Source organism: Eriocheir sinensis, chromosome 32, assembly GCF_024679095.1.
Source record: "Eriocheir sinensis breed Jianghai 21 chromosome 32, ASM2467909v1, whole genome shotgun sequence".
NCBI classification, from domain to species: domain Eukaryota; kingdom Metazoa; phylum Arthropoda; class Malacostraca; order Decapoda; family Varunidae; genus Eriocheir; species Eriocheir sinensis.
The window spans coordinates 6110520-6130658 of NC_066540.1; the positions used below are offsets into that span (position 1 = coordinate 6110520).

Genomic DNA, 20139 nt, shown 5'->3' on the forward strand with positions numbered 1-20139 from the left:
ACGAGTAATTGAGGCAGTGAAAGAGTTCTTGGAGGGCATGTGGCGTGCAAGATGTAGGGAATGATATCTTGCCCCGAGAACATAGACTTTCCGCATGTTTTCTTTTCTTTTCACAGGAGCTGCCGATACAAAGGCCTGGCTGGGGAGAAATCCCGCGCCACCTGTGACATCAAGATCAAGTAAACACGTGGGAGACATAAACACTGCCGTCCCGAACGACACCTGACCTGCCGTGTGTTCCTGTACGAGCCGTGTTTCCATGGCCTGCCAAGACCCATAACACACAAGGAACTGCTTCAGGGTGCCGGTGTGAAGCCGCAGGGAAAGGTGACTGCTGCCTGGGAGTGTGGGTGGACGGTATGCTTCAGAGAAGGGACTTGCAGGTGTGGGTGTGGGGTGGACTGTGTGCTGGGGATTGGCAGGTGTGGGTGTGGGGTGGACTGTGTGCTGGGGATTGGCAGGTGTGGGTGTGGGGTGGACTGTGTGCTGGGGATTGGCAGGTGTGGGTGTGGGGTGGACTGTGTGCTGGGGATTGGCAGGTGTGGGTGCCGCAATGACTGGTGGTCCACCAGTCACCCACACCCAGTCCTCCTCCCACCACTGGTGGGTGTGGATGTATGCCCGAGTGGACTGCGTGCCGCAGAGAGGGGAGGGACTGTTAGGTGTGGGTGACTGGTGGTCCACCAGTCACCCACACCCAGTCCTCCTCCCACCACTGATGGGTGTGGATGTATGCCCGAGTGGACTGTGTGCCGCAGAGAGGGGAGGGACTGTTAGGTGTGGGTGCCGCAGTGACTTACTTACTTTGTTGAATCTCCGCTGCTTCCCATTGGTTCCTCTCCTCTTGTGCCTTGGAGACCATTTCCGTTGCCACCTGGCGTTGGTGGCTGGTCAGGTACTGTTGACAGCCGCTTGTCCAGGTGGTACAGTTGCGGAAATGAGTTCCTGCACCCACTGTGGTGTACCTTCCCTCCAACCGGCAACGTTGCAGTAGTACTACTCAAGTGTTGCTGTGAATGAACGGTGTTGGTCGTGTTCGGGTGTGAGTGGCGGAGAGGTTCACTGCTTTTCAGGAAGTGTAAGGGAGGCTTTATTCATAATTATCCAGCCTAGGGAGCACCAAGGATTTCCACAGTGTCAGCATACAGTCCAGTTTTCTGGTTCTGAAGGTACGGAGTATCCAACCAGTGAGTCTTGGGGCTGTCGCTGTGATCTTGTCGTAGTGCAATGTGAAGGTGGCGTCATCACTCACATGCACTCCAAGATCCTTAACGTGGTGTTTGATTTCGATGGTTTGCTGGTTGCAGATGTAACTTATTGTGGTCTTCAGCTCCTGTAGTGGGCCATATCTAAGTGCTTCAAATTTGTCACTGGATAAATTCAGATTCAACAGGGACATAGGCAAAAATTGGTTTACTAACAGGGTGGTGGATGAGTGGAATAGACTTAGCAGTCATGTGGTGAGTGCCAATACAATTGTCACATTCAAAAATAGACTAGATAAATTCATGGACAGCGATATTAGGTGGGGTTAGATACACGGGAGCTTAGGGTCAAAGGAGCTGCCTCGTACAGGCCTACCGGCCTCTTGTAGACTCCTGCGTTCTTATGTTCTTATGTTTAGCAGCATGTTGTTCTCCTCTGCCCAAGCTATCACTCGGTCTAGGTCAGCTTGTAGCAGGGCAGTGTTACCGTGGGCTTGTACATGTTTAAGGATCCTCATGTTGTCTGCGAAGGATGTGGCTTGCGCATGCTGGAGGTCTTGGTCGATGTCTTGTATCATGACCAGGAACAGTAGTGGTCCCAGCACCGAGCCTTGAGGAACGCCACTTTTGACTGGGCTGGGTCGAGATAAACTGCCCTGGACTGACACCTGTTGAGCTCGGCCTGTGAGGAAACTGTGGATCCATCTTCCTAGGTTACCACTGATACCATGAGCCCTGAGTTTGTGTACCAGTAGCCCATGGTCCACCTTATCGAAGGCCTTGGCGAAGTCTAGGTAGATGACGTCTGCGTTCCTACGATCCTTCACTGCCTCAAGTATTCCTCGGTAGTGCTTCAGTAGCTGTGAGAGACAGGAACAACCTCTCCTAAATCTGTGCTGTCCCTCGTTTAAGGCATTCTTCTTTTCTAGATGGTCGATGATGTCGCCCACTCACCCTCCGACAATGGTGGTTGTGGTTACGGAATAGGGTGGACTGTGTGTCGCGGAGATAAGGATGACTGTAGTAGCCATAACATTGCTGGAAGGATCGTGTGCATGATATTAATGTACCATTTTGTTGTGCTGTCATTATTACTACATCATATTACCTTGTCTTACAGGGGAGCCATGACACAGTTGAAGCAGAAAGGCGACTTGTTTTCGGTGAGTGAGACAAATACCGAGTTTCTGCTGTTTTAGTTAGTCATTCACTTCTCTTGTTTCCGTCTCCATCTGGATATTTTTTTCTATTTACCTAGCGTTGTAATTTGATCACCATTATTACTGGTTAAGTTTGACAAGGAATTTTCCAAACATATTTCTGTTTATTTCAGGTCAAGGTAAAGAAGGAAAAGAAAGGCAGTAAAGGCAAGAAGAAGAAGAAGCAGGAGGGAGACAGAGAGGTCCACGTGAAAAAAACACCCAAGGCTGATCGCTTGTCTGCCCTTGATGTCCAGCCGTTAACTTACAAGGTATAGGCTAATGCTCTGTTGATACTTTTTTTTATTATTCTTTTCCTTACTCTTCTGTCACTGTCTCATTTTTAATTTTTCATATCAGTGTCTGCATATTGAATAGACTTTGTTTGTGTGTATATCAGTTTTCTCTTTTTCCCGTGATGCAGTTTCATGAATCTCATTAATAATAATAATAATAGTCTGTGGATGGGGGATGGCTGTCTTCCCTTGCCGTTACAGCATTGGGAATAGTAAGGTTGTGGCAATGGATCAGTGTTGAAGAGACCACAGTAATGCAGATGGCTAACCCTGGAAATGACAGATTAAAATGTTTAGTGAGAGATGGAGGACAGAGTAGCAAAATAATGAGATGTAGCTGTATCCCTCTAAGCCAGGGGTTCCCAACCTTTTTGTTCCTCTGTACCCCTTGGGAAATATAGGGAAAAAACCACGAAACTGTAAAATTTTTGATGTTATTTTTATAATGAAATCTGAATGTGTAAACTGATGATATAATTTAAGTTAAATAACAGGTTTGCTTACTAAAATGAGGAAATTAGGAAATACGACATTGTGCAATATGAATGCAGATTACAACACCGTGTATTGTACAGTAGTGGTTATTCTCTCGGACCCAATGTACCCCCTGAAAAGTGCAAATGTACCCCTGGGGGTACATGTACCCCAGGTTGGGAACCCCTGCTCTAAGCCCTGATTAATAAAAGAAAAATAGCATGAATGTAACATATTTTAACCCATCCGCTGCGATGGGCACGGATTTGGCTTTCAGTGGTAGCTTAGTAACGTATGCTCCCAGGTCTCTCTCTGGCTCTGTGGTGGATAGTGGAGTGTTTCCCATGTGGTATTGGTATACAGGATATCCCCTCCCAAGGTGCATGACTTACACATTTCTTCATTGAATTTTAGCAGCCACTTTTTGTTCCATTCCTTTATCTTGGTGATGTCTTCTTGCAGGAAATCCCCAGTCAAGAGGTTAATGTCAGTTGTAAATCATCATTATATCCTATGGAGTATCATTTTCTTGTTTGGTTGTGAGTGTGTGTGTGTGTTCCCCTGCAGAGCCTGACAGTTGGCCAGGTGCTGCTGGGCTGTGTGTCGGAGGTGAGGGACTATGAGCTGGTGGTGAGTCTGCCCCATAAGCTGGTGGGCAGCATCAGCCAGGCACACATCTCTCGGCCCTACACGGCTCCTCTGTCCAAGGTGAGGGTTGCCAAGGACAGTTTTACCTTAGTATTGCTGAGAATGGTCATGAGTTGTGTGAGTGACTGTGTACACTCATTGATTTTTCTTGTATTGCCTTACAAATTATTTTAAGTTTCATTTTGTTACTCTTATCTTGCTCATTCTTGTGTGACACCGTGAATGTGCTCAAGTTCAAGGCTAAAATACACCAGCACAGTTTTTCCCCCTTTGATATGTCTATAAACATTTGTGTGTCATTGGAGTCTTTCTTTACACTCCACCACAGTGACCTGATCATTCATTTTTCTATTTATTTGTATTTTCCAGCTGAAGGATGATGAGGAGGGGGAGGAGGAAATCCAGGCCCTGCAGGAGCTGTATCAGCCAGGCCAGCATGTGGCGTGCAGTGTGGTGTCCATCGAGAAGGTCAACAACATGACCTGGGGTGAGCTGGCCTGCACACACACACACACACACACACACACATGGCATTAGACCTGTCATCATCATTCTCCTTCATCATCTTCTGTTTAACAACATACTTTCCGATAATCTTTCTGAGGTTTGACGGTCAATGATACACTTCCAATTATTTCTGTCCATTGCCTCAGCCTCTCCAGTGCCCAATGCTGCCAGACTTCAACATACTGCCTCCTGCACCAACCAGTAACCTTCATCCCTCCTCTCCCTCCCTGTCCACAGTGAGTCTCACACTAATGCCCAATGAGGCGAACTTTGGCATCTCAGCATCGTGCCTGGAGAAGGGTCTGGTGCTGCCCTGTGCTGTGGCCAGCCTGGAGGACAAGGGCTATGTCATGGACACAGGCATTCCCAAGATCAAGGCAGCGTTCCTCAAGAGGGAGGACACGGATAAGGCTCGTAGGTGCCATGGATTGTTTTACGCTTATTTTTTTCTCTCTCTCTCTTGGTGTTGTTGGCATATAAAGAGCAGCTTTGAATCATTTACAAGGACTGTGGCTTCATTAGAGTAAGCATTTTGTCATACTATTACTGTTTCATACTTTGTACATTATAATTTCTAGTACAATGAACAACAATATTTGCCAACTCTTCTTTCCTCAGTTTGTGTCCCCAAACTTTTATGTTTTAATCCCTTTGTTATGTCTTTTTTCTTTCTCTTCTTTTTCCTCTTCTTTTGCTTTCTATTTTTCTTCTTTTTCTGCTTTTCATTTACTGTCCTTATTTTCCCTCATGAGGTTGGATGGGCTATGTGTCTATCCCACTCTTAACAGTCATGTACTCTCTGCCTGACTGAGACGCACCGTTACTTGGGTGTGCAGTGTGTTACGCTGCGTCCTAACAAACATCTTTGGGAGGGACACCAAAGACAACCTGCGCCTGACCCTCAGTGCCAACCCCAAGGCAGTGAGCTCAGCAACCCTGGACCTAAGCGACACCACCAATTTGGCACTCCTGCTCCCGGGCACTGCCGTCAACACTACCATCTCAAAGGTAGGCACTCCTGTCTAACTCCCTAATCAGCAATGTATCTATTTTCTTCCCCTTCAGGGCCAGACAGCTGCTGCACTACCAAGGCTGATATTATTATTATTATTATTATTATTATTATTATTATTATTATTATTATTATTATTATTATTATTATTATTCAAGTTACATATGAACTTCCATGTCAAAAACAGCGTAACATTAAAACATTGTTAGCCTGTCCCACCAAAACAGGTGAGTTGCAGTTATTCTGATAATACTGCATTGAGAGAATCAAGATCTAATTAAATTTAATGCATTTATTTTCAAGGATTTTAGTATAGTACTCCCTTGAGCTGACTCCACACACACACACACACACACACACACACACACACACACACACACACACACACACACACACACACACACAATAAATCTCATTGAAATAACACCTCCATTTTGTATGAATTTTTTTGGTACATGTCTTGCGTACTTATAGAGGGTCTACTGGATTCCAACCATTCCCCAGATACGAGGCGACGCGCTCACCCTCATGTAGGCGGGGCTGGATGGTGTGGTGAGCCCCCCGCACCTGGCCCAGCCCTTTGACCGGCTGCAGCAGTACGGCCTCGGAGGCAGCGTGAGGGGCAGGGTGCTGTACGTCATGCCCCTCAGCAAGGTGGTTCATCTCACCCTCCAGAAGAATGTCTGCACCACGGGGTGAGTACGGAATGCTGTCGCTGGTGTCAAAGCTTATTCATGTACTGCCTTATGTATGAGGCTTAAATAACTATAGTGTTAGTTGAGTGTAGCATTATGTACCTGTATGCCTTTTGTCTATTTAGTTTATGTATGTAAGTTTTGTATATGCCTCAGGGCAAAATACATCTATTATTAAGGATTTCATGTTTTTTTTCTTTTTTAATGAATGTTTAAGCATCTGTCAAAACATTTACCATGAAGAAAAATTGTCATGTGACCAGCAATGGTACTTTTCACAGCCTTATATGAATTACGTGATGGTAATGGGTGATTCAGCTCAATATTGTCATAGATCAGTTCTCATATCCTGACTTAACCTGTCCGCTGCAATTGGCATGGATTTGGCTTTCACTGGTATCCTGGTAACATAATAGTCCCAGGTCTTTCTCTGCCTCTGTGGTGGGTAGTGGAGTGTTTCCCATGTGGTATTGGTGTGCTGGATATCCCTTCACTGGTAGCCTGGTAACATACACTCCCAGGTCTTTCTCTGCCTCTGTGGTGGATAGTGCAGTGTTTCCCATGTGGTATTGGTGTGCTGGATATCCCTTCACTGGTATCCTGGTAACATAATAGTCCCAGGTCTTTCTCTGCCTCTGTGGTGGGTAGTGGAGTGTTTCCCATGTGGTATTGGTGTGCTGGATATCCCTTCACTGGTAGCCTGGTAACATAATAGTCCCAGGTCTTTCTCTGCCTCTGTGGTGGGTAGTGGAGTGTTTCCCATGTGGTATTGGTGTGCTGGAAATCCCTTCACTGGTAGCCTGGTAACATAATAGTCCCAGGTCTTTCTCTGCCTCTGTGGTGGGTAGTGGAGTGTTTCCCATGTGGTATTGGTGTGCTGGATTTCTCCTCCCAAGGTGCTTGACTACATTTTTCTTCATTGAATTGTAGCAGCCACTCTTTGTTTCATTCCTTTAGCTTGGTGATGTCTTATGTAGGAAATCTGCAGCCAAGGGGTTAATAGCTGAGATGCTTCACCAAATGCATGCATGTCAGTTGTACATAATGCCACCACCATGACTGGAATCTATAATGGTTATGTTTTTGTGTTTTTAGCCTTGCCAAGGACCCCAGGGATGGACATGAGATTGGAGACATCGTTCAAGAGGCGGAGATCTACAAGTCCTCGCCCAGTGGCATATTCCTGAGTTTAGGCGGCAAGGCTCGAGGGTTTTGCTCGGCCAACCACATTAGCGACAACACCAAGGTCCTCATGCACATCAACCGAGACTTCCGGGTGGGCAAGAAGGTCCCGTGTCGCCTCCTCAAGTACAACCACATGGACCAACTCTTCATTGTCACACTGCAGAAGTCTGTCCTCGAGCAGCAGGTGAGTGGATTACTAGCGAGACACACACACACACTCTCTCTCTCTCTCTCTCTCTCTCTCTCTCTCTCTCTCTCTCTCTCTCTCTCTCTCTCTCTCTCTCTCTCTCTCTCTCTCTCTCTCTCTCTCTCTCTCTCTCTCTCTCTCTCTCTCTCTCTCTCTCGAGCAGCGGGTGCGAACGGACGTCCCTCCCTAGCAGCTCCTTACCCCTGACCTACAGTGCCTTTCAAGTGATTGCAGACTTTCCCAGTTTCTAGCATTCTGTCCAACACACTCCTGGACTTAGTGGCACCAGTGAGATATACTTTTGCCACTCTACAACCATGGATTCCACTGTAATAAAGCTGCTACTGGACTCACAGAACCAAGCTTTTCGGAGCGCTCTGGATATTGTTGTGGAGCAGTTTAAGGCACGAGTAAGTAGTTTGGAGTCAAGGATACAAGAGCTAACAAGAAGTTTAGAGTTTACTCAAGCTGAAGTACTCAACTTTAAAGAAGATCTGAAAGCGGTATGCAAGTCAAACTCTGATAAAGAAACAACAGTCAATGATCTCAAGGGATGTGCAAAGGAGCTTGTTCAGCGTCTCAACTATCAAGACGACTACAGCCGTCGTAATAATTTGCGCATCACCGGCCTTAACGAAACAGCCGGTGAATCATGGGAACAGACTGCTGCCCTCGTGTCATCCCTCTTGCAAAACAAGTTGGAACTTCCACCCATGGACCTAGAACGAGCGCACAGGGTTGGCACTGTTGGTTCGCCGTACTCACGAACAATAATTGCCCGATTTGAAAGATTCCAAGACCGTGAAGCAGTGATGCGTAATACAAGGAAATTGAAAGGCTCGGGCGTGTTCATTAATGAAGATCTCTGTCCTGCCTCACAGGAGGTGAAGAAAAGTCAAATGCCAGCCTTCAAACAAGCAAGATCTGAAGGAAAGATAGCCTTCTTCAAGCACACCAAACTCATCATCAAGGACAAGTGGGATCGACCCTGGGGTGAAGCTTCAGTCGGCGGAGCGACATTTAGTGGTGCTGCTGACCTGACCCTTGGTAGTAACCCTGCCCGAACAACCAGTCGTGAGCTGTCCGGGGCTGGTGGACGTGGTGGTGGTGGATCTTCACCTGCTGCTGCTGCCGTGGACCTCACTGCACTTGCCGCAGTGGGCCTTGGTGCTCAGCCGGCTGGTGACATGGCTCCGCTTCCTGGTGCAACTGGGGAGGCGGGCCGTGAGGGCGCTCGTGCTGGCACTGACAAAACGCGTCCTGCTGGTGTTGGGGCGTCTGGTGTGGGCAAGAAGGTTTCGACTCCACGGGACTCGACGCCACACGCACTTCAACTACAGAAAAACCTCAGAAGTAAGCACAAGAAGTAGATCAACAGGTATCTATACAGTAGCTCTGTTCTACTGACGTGTCCAGTAAATATCACCCATTGTTAATGGAACAAGAGGTATTTCCTTTCCACAGCTTAAATAATTTTGATCTTGCTAGTCTCTTAAATGACAATGTCCTTCACAATTTTCCACTACATGTTTTAGATAAAATGACCTACAAGCCTTTTTTATATCTTGATGGTGACCGTGCTTCAGATAATCTCTCCATTCAATATAATATTAGTGAACCTACCAGCAATTACTTGTTCAGTGACAATATTATTAGTTCTCCTGACTCTCTTAATTTGTTTGCCCTCAACATCAGTAGTGTTCCTCTTCACCTGGAAAGTTGCTTGGATCAGTGTATCAACACTAGTAACTGTATGTATGATGTGTTAGGCTTCTGCGAAACTCGCCTTAGTGATGCATTGTGTGAAATTTATTCCATTGATGGTTATAATAATTATTTTAATAATAAGAATACGCACGGTGGTGGTGTTGCCATTTATATCAAGAAAACATTTCAAGTTCGCCAAATTTGTAATGTCTCTCTTCAACTCCAACATCTGGAATCATTATTTTTAGAAACTATACAACCTAACAAGTTTATCGTTGGTATGATCTATAGACCACCGAATTCTAATATTGATGACTTTCTTGCATCTATGAATGATATTATTAGTATTGTATCTAGGTCTAAATTACCAGTTTACATCATGGGTGACTTCAACATTAATATTCTAAATCATGGTGAAAAAAGTTCTCAAAACTTGGTTAATTTATTTCACAGTTACTGCTATTTCTCCTCAATAAATAAACCTACACGTGTAACTAGAAACTCGGCAACAATAATTGATCACATCTGGACCAACAATTTTGATTATTATTTAACAAGTGGTATTATGTATAACTCAATTAGTGATCATTTCCCTATTGTTAGTTCATTTTCACTAAACAACACTGTCCACTCACCTAATACTGTTAATACTATAACCAGAAGAAATCTTTCCAATGAAAACATAAGTGCATTTAAAGCTGATTTAATTAACATTAACTGGAATTCAAATGCCTGTGATTATGGAGTAAATTATTTGTTTGACTGGTACATAACGAAATTTACTGATCTGTATAATAAGCACTTCCCGTTGGAGACATTAACAATTAAAGAAAAGCATATAGGCAAACCTTATATCACTTCTGCCATTAAGAATTCCATTAAACATCGTAACAACCTTCAAAAACTGTATGCCAAGTGGCCCCTTACTTATGAAAACGCCTTTAAATCCTATAGAAATAAATTAACAATGACCATAAGAACTGCCAAAGCAAATTACTATAAAAACAAATTGTCAAGTGAAGCAGGGGACTCCAAAAAGACCTGGTCTACTATAAATAGTGTACTCGGTAAAAAACAGGCGAAACTTCCTTCATCTTTTTTATTCAATGGTGATACCGTAACAGATTCTTTTAATATAGCGAACGCTTTCAATAACTATTTCAGTAATATTGGTAACACGTTAGCCACGAACATCCCAGAGACCCAAACACCTTTTACCACTTATCTCCCCGAATCGGTTCCATTTTCTTTCTACTTACGACCCACTACACTACCAGAAGTTAAGTCTGTCATTCTTAATATAAAAGTCTCTTCCCCGGGACATGATGACATTAGTATTAAAATAATTAAGGAATGTTGTGACCTAATTTCTCCCTTTTTAGTTTATATAATTAATACATCTTTTAAAGAGGGCTCTTTTCCAAGTCACCTGCAGATGACACGTGTTGTTCCAATCTTTAAGAAGGGAGACTCTTCATTACCACTTAATTACAGACCTATTTCCATCTTACCCAGCTTTAGCAAAATTTTTGAAAAAATGATGTCAGTAAGACTAATGAATTACCTGTCCAAACACTCACTCCTCACCTCCGTTCAGTATGGCTTCCGTCCTAAGTATTCTACTGAATTAGCACTTCACCATCTATGTCAAAATATTTACAATGCTTTGGATGCAAAAATGTTCCAGATAACTGTGTTCTGTGATCTCGCTAAGGCTTTTGACACCATTTCTCATAACATTCTACTAGATAAATTGTTTGTTTATGGAATTCGTGGCAATGCGCATAATTGGTTCAAAAGTTACTTAGCACACAGGAAACAATGTGCATCGTTTAACAATGTGTCATCGCCATATACAGATACTGCATGTGGTGTGCCCCAGGGATCAATTCTTGGCCCGACTCTTTTCTTAATTTATATCAATGACATAATTCATAGCAGCAATAAACTAAAATTCCTTTTATTTGTCGACGATACCACAATTTTCATTCAAGGACATGATCTTAAAGATATAACAGACACTTTAAATACTGAGCTTATCAATGTATCAAATTGGATCATGAGTAATAAATTAACATTAAATATTAACAAAACTAAGTTCATGATTTCTAGTCCACTCACGACTCAGCCAGTTCATACATCAATAAAAATTAATAATTTTGCATTAAACGTAGTTACTGATTTTAAATTTTTAGGTATAACTATCGAAAATAAATTAAAATGGAAACAACACATTGACATGGTAAAATCAAAGGTAGCCCTGCTAACGGGCGTAATATACAGACTAAGAGATTGTTTGAACCAAAACTCTTTACGGCAAATTTATTTATCTCTAATATATCCGCACCTTCTATACTGTTGTGCCATATGGGGAGGCGCCTATAACACCTTCATCGACAGCCTGATTATTTCACAAAAAAACTCTTACGTGTTATGTTCTTTAAAGATCGGTATGCTCATACAAACTGTATTTTTAGAGATTTTAGGTTGTTAAAGCTTCCCGATATTATATACCTTCAAACTAACTTATTTGTACACAAAGCTCTTCACTCTTTCCCTGTATACCCTGGCTTTACTGTGATGCCCCGCTCTGTGCCCCGTAGAACTCATCAATTGCGTCCACCGTTATGCAGGACCACACACGCCCAGCAGAGTGTTCTGTCACGGGGATCAAAAAACTGGAATAACTTGCCTCAGTCCCTTCTAAATAATGATAATCTAGTCTCATTTAAAAGAAACTTATTTTCATTGTTACATGGTAATTATACTTAATATTTTTCAGTGAAATATATACCTTAACTACCTCACATTAAGGCATGTTAAAGAGTGCCTGCTATGCTTTCCCCCTATCCTTCTCCTTCCCCCTTTCCCTCCCTTCTCTACTGCTACTACCACTGCTACTACTACTACTACTACTACTACTACTACTACTATTACTATTAGAATATGTAACAGTAATGTTCAGGATCAGTATCACTATTATAATTTTATTATCATTATTATTATTATTATTATTATTATTATTATTATTATTATTATTATTATTATTATGCGTTACTACTGTCACTTTTATCATGTTTATCATTATTATCATGTCTATCATTATTATGTCTATCATTATTATCATGTCTCATTATTATCATGTCTGTCATTATTATTATTATTTTTTTATTGTCATTATCATTATTATTAGTAATATTGTTATGAAACTATTATTACTGTTAGTAGTATTTTTGTTGCTATTGTTGTTATTATTATTATTAATATTATCACTTTGTTCTATTAATCAGGAACAAAAGCCAATTTTCATTAATTTTGTATTGGGGTGCACATGTATATAGTATGCATTCTGAGTTAGCCATCTTAATTTTTTTGCAATCTTTAATATATTTTTGAGAGACCTTGTCGCACCTGTTATGCTCACTTATATATAAATATATATAACATGTAGTCCATAAGAGAGCTACGGCTCAATGGACTAGTGGCTTTTAAAGACAATGTGTAAAATAATCTATGTAATTACCTTGAGGCCAATAAAATCAATCAATCAATCAATCTCTCTCTCTCTCCATACACACACACACACACACACACACACACACACACACACACACACAGACACACACACACACTTGATCTGCTTCCTTTACTGATGATAAAAGACAGACAGTCCGGACGCAAGGAATTTCTTTCATTTATAGTTAAGGTATTGGGTTTAGGGGGAGTGGAACCACTAACCACTCGTTCAATATGTTACTTGGTCTTAAATGGACTTTGGAATTTATTGCAGTGAATTGAAGGGATATCATTTGTTTTATTTATTTATTTTTTGCATGATGTCATATTATGGGTCTCAGTAATAGTAATATCACACTATACCATGCCTGACATATTATTCTCATTAAGCTCATTGCTTTGTGAATTCAAGGCATATCTTTTTTTTTTTTTCAATATATATTCCCTAAATGTCCTCTCCTGTATTTCAGTAATAATAATAATAGTATCTGCATTCTATAAGTGACACTCCTCTTGTTCAGTTTCTTGCCTACAGTGAGCTGCAGCCCGGGCAGGTTGTTGTGCAGGCCACCATCAGCAGCTACGACAGCAACGGCGCACGGCTGGCGGTGAGCAAGCTGATGAGCGGCCACGTGCCCTCACTGCACCTCACGGACGGCCCCATGAAGCACCCCGAGTGAAAGCACATCGTGGGGGACCAGGTCACCGCCAGAGTGCTCAAGGTCAACTCCAAGAGACAGCACCTCCTCCTGACCCTCAAGTCCCAGATGGTTACAGCCAAGGAGCCCATTCTTACCGAGTACTCGCAAGAGGCGGAGAACACACTCACCATCGGCTACGTCATCAAGGTGCTGCCGCAGGGCCTCCTCATGAAACAACGTGAAAATGACGTGAAAGGCTTCGTCCCCAGGTCACAGGTCAGCATTGAGTCGTGCATGAGTCTAGCCTCGGCATTCCACGAGGGACGAGTCGTTCGCTGCAGGGTCCTCAAGGTGTCCCCCGAGAAGCAGAACATCACCCTCAGTCTCCTGGTTGACGAGGACGTTCAGCCATTGAGTAGGGCGCCCAAGTCAGCGAGGAAGGTTGAGGTGCGAGCAAGAGTCAGGTGTGTGGTGGACGAGGTGAGGACGCACGCTATCACAGTCACTGTCCTGCCCCACAACGTCGAGGCTTCCATACCTGTCCACCACCTCTCGGATGACCCGAGCAAGTGCCAGCTGCTGAGGGAGGTGCTGAAGGAAGGGGACGAGATCATGAATGCCGTGGTGTTCAGCAAGGTGCCCGGCTCACCCATCACCCTCACTCTCAAAAATTGAGAAAGATGCCTCTCAGGATAAGGCCAAAGAGGGGGTGGAGCAAGGGGCCGACAGCTCTCCCAGCGAGGACAGCCGCGAGGTGGGTGATGCCATGTACTATTGTTCCACATACACAACCTTTATTTGATTTTTTAGGTGATTTTATTTTATTATTATCATTATTTTTTTTTACGTTTCAGCTCATGGCGCTCGTAGGTTTTCTTGATGGAGATTTATGGACATACGATTACACACACACACACACACACACACACACACACACACACACACACACACACTGTTACACATAGGTATCTAAAGCAGTGGTTCCCAACATTCTTCCACTCACGACCCTACTCACAAAATCCTGAAGCCCACACAACTCCCTGAGATCAGTGGCTTGCCTTGCACAATTTTTTAATGCACCAATACCCAGGTCTGACATGCTCCTCATATAACCTGATGTTCCCTCTCAGCACTCAGCACCAGCAGCATAAGAGCATAGAATATACAGTGCCCTCTCGAGTTTCACGCTATCCGAGTTTCGCGGTTTGTCCTAAATTCTTACCATCCCGACTTTCATGCATTATCACCTATACGCCATGGTGTACTTGGCGTATAGGATAATCCGGCCCTGAATATATCTTGATTCAAAGTTCAAACAGTGTTGTCTTCCCCTCCCAGGAGATGAAGGCCAGTGAGGGTGATGAGGTGGAGGGTGAGGTGAGCGGTGCCAAGCCTTGCCTCACACTGGGAACAGGCTTTGTGTGGGAAGTTCCCGACACGCCGGAGTTCATGGACTCCTCAGACGGTGAGGACCAAGACGTGCCAAAGGTTTGTACTGATTGATTCTGTCCTATAAAGTGAAATTGATCTCCTGTTGATGTGTGTTGTTTTTCCAGGGGGGTGTTTTACTACCAAGATGGGTCTTAGATATGTTCCTTAAAGTGAAATTGATCTCCTGTTGATGTGTGTTGTTTTTCCAGGGTCTGTTTTACTACCAAGATGAGTCCCCTTGTAGATATATTCCTTTTAGGTTCATGCTGCCTGTGTACCCATCCTAGTTGTTATCCTGAGGCATGTCCCTTCCCCCTAACACTAACAGAAGGATAAGAGATGAAGGGGTCTGTTTACTACCAAGATGAGTCTCCCTTGTAGATATGTTCCTTTAGGTTCATGCTGCCCTGTACCTCCATCCTAGTTGTTATCCTGAGGCATGTCCCTTCCCCCTAACACTAACAGAAGGATAAGAGATGAAGGGGTCTGTTTACTACCAAGATGAGTCTCCCTTGTAGATATGTTCCTTTAAGTTCATGCTGCCCTGTACCTCCATCCTAGTTGTTATCCTGAGGCATGTCCCTTCCTCCTAACACTAACAGAAGGATAAGAGATGAAGGGGTCTGTTTACTACCAAGATGAGTCTCCCTTGTAGATATGTTCCTTTAAGTTCATGCTGCCCTGTACCTCCATCCTAGTTGTTATCCTGAGGCATGTCCCTTCCTCCTAACACTAACAGAAGGATAAGAGATGAAGGGGTCTGTTTACTACCTTATAACTATGTGCATTTAGGTTCATGCTGCCCTGTACCTCCATCCTAGTTGTTATCCTGAGGCATGTCCCTTCCTCCTAACACTAACAGAAAGAGGATAAGAGATGAAGGGGTCTGTTCACTACCTTATAACTATGTGCATTTAGGCTCATGCTGCCCCATAGCTCACTCCCCTATGTTATCCTGAGGCACCTTTCTCTCTATGACTAACAGAAGAAAGAGAAGAGAATGCGGAAGTCAGAAATAATAGCCCAGTCCAAGGAGGAGGAGCAACAGTTCTCGCGGCTGGAGGAGGGGCGGGCGCTCGCCACAGTCAGCCATGGACTTTGAGGCCATGCTCCAGGGTAGTCCAAACTCGTCAGCCGTGTGGATACAGTTCATCAGTTTCCTCCTTGAGGTACTAATGCAAGAGTTAGCCGGCACTGTCTTTCCTTTCATGAGTAAAAAAAAATAGAATTTGCTACAGCTCATCAGTTTCCACCTTGAGGTACAGCTTCCCAATGCAAGAGTTAAGCAGTGCCTCCATTCTTTCTTTCCTTTTGCAAGTAAATTCTAGAAGCACTTTCCTCTGTGTGTGTGTGTCCCTATCTGTGACTTGATCTCTTTCAGGAGGAGACCCTCAACACAGCTCTCACATTAAAGTACATTCTTCATTTTCTTCTTTCCTTTCCCTTCCTTTCATTCTTCCCTTTCCTTCATTTTTCACTTCTTTCTTCCCTTCCCTTCCCTTAATTCTTCATTTTCTTCTCCCCTTCATTCTTCCCCTTTTTCCTCCCTTCCCTTTCCTTCCATCAGTGGATCGCTGCTTTTTATTTGGACAGCAAGTTGTGAAAGAAAGAGTTGCCAATAAAATGAATAGGAAAAATTTGCCCTGGATTATTGGGCAGCATAGTGAAGCTGTGTTGGCATGTCCCCAGAGTGCCGAGGTGGACAAGGCCAAGGCAGTGGCACGGCGAACCCTGCAGGTGATGGACGCACAGGAGGAGGAGGAGGAGGAGGAGGAGCGCCTCAACGTGTGGACAGTGCTGCTGAGGCTGGAGGTGCTCTACGGCGGACCAGAGTCTGTGGCCGAGGCGTACCGGGAGGCGCTGGCCACTAACGACCAGCTCAAGGTCCACCTGGCCATGGCCGTGGTATATGCTGAGAGCGACAAACTCAAGGTGACTCACGACAACACTGGTGGTAACTTCTAGGATGCCTCTCTCATAGCACACAGTCACATCTTCCTTTATAGGGGCAGTGATTAGCAGGCTTTTTTTTCTGAATAACTTTTTTATTTGTTATTTTGCCCCTGAGCTGCTTCCTTTGCTGTAAAAAAAACGTTGGGAGCAGAAGCCACAGTAATACATGAGGATATGAGTCACAGCTGGTCAAGTGTCACTCCAGGCAAATACTACTTTCTAGACAAAGATTTAAGAGCCTGAGGTGCAGCTGCTAAGATCTATAGCTCTGAGGAATCAAGTTGTACCATCTTGAGAGCTTAGGCGTGTTTAACCTGTCCACTGCGATTGGCACGGATTTGACTTTCACTGGTAGCCTGGTAACATACACTCCCAGGTCTTTCTCTGCCTCTGTGGTGGATAGTGCAGTGTTTCCCATGTGGTATTGGTGTGCTGGATATCCCTTCACTGGTAGCCTGGTTACATACACTCCCAGGTCTTTCTCTGCCTCTGTGGTGGATAGTGGAGTGTTTCCCATGTGGTATTGGTGTGCTGGATATCCCTTCACTGGTAGCCTGGTAACATACACTCCCAGGTCTTTCTCTGCCTCTATGGTGGATAGTGCAGTGTTTCCCATGTGGTATTGGTGTGCTGGATATCCCTTCACTGGTAGCCTGGTAACATACACTCCCAGGTCTTTCTCTGCCTCTGTGGTGGATAGTGCAGTGTTTCCCATGTGGTATTGGTGTGCTGGATATCCCTTCACTGGTAGCCTGGTAACATACACTCCCAGGTCTTTCTCTGCCTCTGTGGTGGATAGTGCAGTGAGTGTTTCCCAGGTGGTATTGGTGTGCTGGATATCCCCTCCTAAGGTGCATGACTTTACATTTTTTTTCATTGAATTGTGGCTGCCACTTTTTGTTCCATTCCTGTAGCTTGGTGATGTTGTAGGAAATCTGCAGTCAAGGGGTTAACTCTATCTTATGTCCTTAGCAGTAGCCTTCAATAAGCTTCTGGTGCTAATGGCGTTGTGTCCCTCCAGGAGGCCGAGAGGGTGTACTTCAACATGTCCAAGAAGTTCAGTCATGAGCTGAGTGTGGGTGAAGGCGGGAATCTTCTTCTTCAGTCACAACATGGCTGGGGAGGGACGTCGCTTCTCTGAGCGGGCGCTGCGCCCTCTCGACAAGAAGGACCGTGAGTCACTCTTCCACACTCAAAGCTGTCACTTAGTTTATCCAGCCTTCCAGTGCATTTTGTTGCCTCAAAGCCCCATGTAGTGCACTCCTTGGGGCCTTGTCATCAGCCTTCTTCACACCAAGGCTACAGCTCCTAGGAATACTTTGTTGTCTTCTACACTAGACTTTATGTACCATCAAGACACCCTTCCTGAAACTTAGCTTTGGGGAGACCGAGCGCGGTCGGACCATGTTTGAGTCCCTCCTCAGCACCTACTGGAAGAGGCTGGACATCTGGAGTGTCTGACACGTGGACCTGCTCACCAAGGCCAAGGACACTGAGGGGGCAAGGTGAGGCTGGTGTGATGTAACCGTGGGCGTCATTCTTGCTCTATAGATTCTGCTGAGGCCAAGGCTGGAGGGACAACTTTTACATGGAGGCTGTTATGTTATTCCTCAGTCAAAAGTTTTATGGGGACGATCAACAGGAATATAGTGGGGTAATGACATGGTCTTGTTGGGCATCATTTTTGCTTTATAGACTTGAGGGTCAACTTTTACATGGAGGCTGTTTTTCAGGGGGTGATGTTATTCCTCGGTACTGGATTCATCTCCTTTTGGAATTTGAAAATACCTAGTTGATGAGAAAGGTGGAATCAGCTGTTTATTCACTTTTTTTTTTACATACACACGCACCCTCCCTCCCTCACTCACGCACCCTCCTTCCCTCCCTCACTCACTCACGCACCCTCCTTCCCTCCCTCACTCACTCACACAGAAACGTGTTGGAGCGCATGACGGGCCTGAAGCTGAGGGTCCGGAAGATGCGGTTCGTCTTCAAGAAGTTTATGGACTTTGAGAAGGAGCACGGAACACCCCAGAGCGTGGAGGCGGTCAAGCGGAGGGTGGAGGAGTTTGTGGCGGCTGCGATCCACTGATGGAGAGAAGGAAGGGAAGGGAAAAGATGGGGAAGAAAAATACACCATGAAAATTATTTTATTGGTAGTGAAATAAATAAATGATTGCTTCATATTTTTTGTTTTGAAAATCCTAAAAATAGATTAAGAGGAGGGGGATGTGTGTGTGTGTGTGTGTGTGTGTGTGTGTGTGTGTGTGTGTGTGTGTGTGTGTGTGTGTGTGTGTGTACCTCTTCCTTCTTTCCTTCCTTCCTTTCTCCCCTTCTTCCTTCCTCCCTTTTACATTTCCTTCCTTTCCTTCCTTCCTTCTTTCCTTCATTCTCTTTCTCCTTTCCTTTTCTTCCTTTCCTTCCCTCCCTTTCTTTCATTATACAACTCCTTCCCTTCCTTCAATCTATCTTCCTTTTTTTTTCTTCCTTCCTTCCTTCCTTCCTTCCTTTCCTTCATTATATAATTCTTTCTTCCCTTCCTTCAATCTATTTTCCTTTCCTTCCTTTCTTCCTTTCCTTCTTTCCTTCCTTCCCTTTCTTTCATTATACAATTCCTTCCTTCAATCTTTCTTCCTCTTTTTCTTCCTTCCTTCCTTCCTTCCTTCCTTTCCTTCATTATATAATTCTTTCTTCCCTTCCTTCAATCTATTTTCCTTTCCTTCCTTTCTTCCTTTCCTTCTTTCCTTCCCTCCCTTTCTTTCATTATACAATTCCTTCCCTTCCTTCAATCTATCTTCCTTTTTTTCTTCCTTCCTTCCTTCCTTCCTTTCCTTCATTATATAATTCTTCCTTCCCTTCCTTCAATCTATTTTCCTTTCCTTCCTTTCTTCCTTTCGTTCTTTCCTTCCCTCCCTTTCTTTCATTATACAATTCCTTCCCTTCCTTCAATCTATCTTCCTTTTTTTTCTTCCTTCCTTCCTTTCCTTCATTATATAATTCTTTCTCCCTTTCCTTCAACGTATCTTCCTTTTTCCTTCCTTCTTCCTTTCCCTTCCTTTCCTTCTTCCCCTTCTTTTTCTCATTTCTTCCCTTCCATTATACCTTCCTCTTCCCTTCTTCCCCGTGCCCTCCCTTCCTCCTCCTCCTCCTCCTCTTCCCCCCCTCTTTATCTTCTTCGCCCTCCCTCTCTCCTATCCTTCCCTCCATCAAAGCAAAAGTATCATTATTGAAGAAGAAGAAGAAGAAGAGAGAGAGAGAGAGATCCCACAAAGTCAAAATATATTAGTTCCCCATGTTTAAAGAGAGAGAGAGAGAGAGAGAGAGAGAGAGAGAGAGAGAGAGAGAGAGAGAGAGAGAGAGAGAGAGAGAGAGAGAGAGAGAGACTGGTGAAAGCAAGTCGCGTCAACATGTGAAAAAGCAGCACAGAGGACGAATAGGAGGAGAAATAAGTTGAGACCAAGAGACCAAGGAAGTATAGGGCAA

At 44.2% G+C, this 20139-nt stretch overlaps 1 pseudogene; it reads left to right on the forward strand.

Annotated features, from left to right (window-relative positions):
* Nucleotides 1-209: 209 nt before the first annotated feature.
* LOC127006417 (protein RRP5 homolog) lies at nucleotides 210-18830 on the forward strand (annotated as a pseudogene).
* Nucleotides 18831-20139: the final 1309 nt, after the last annotated feature.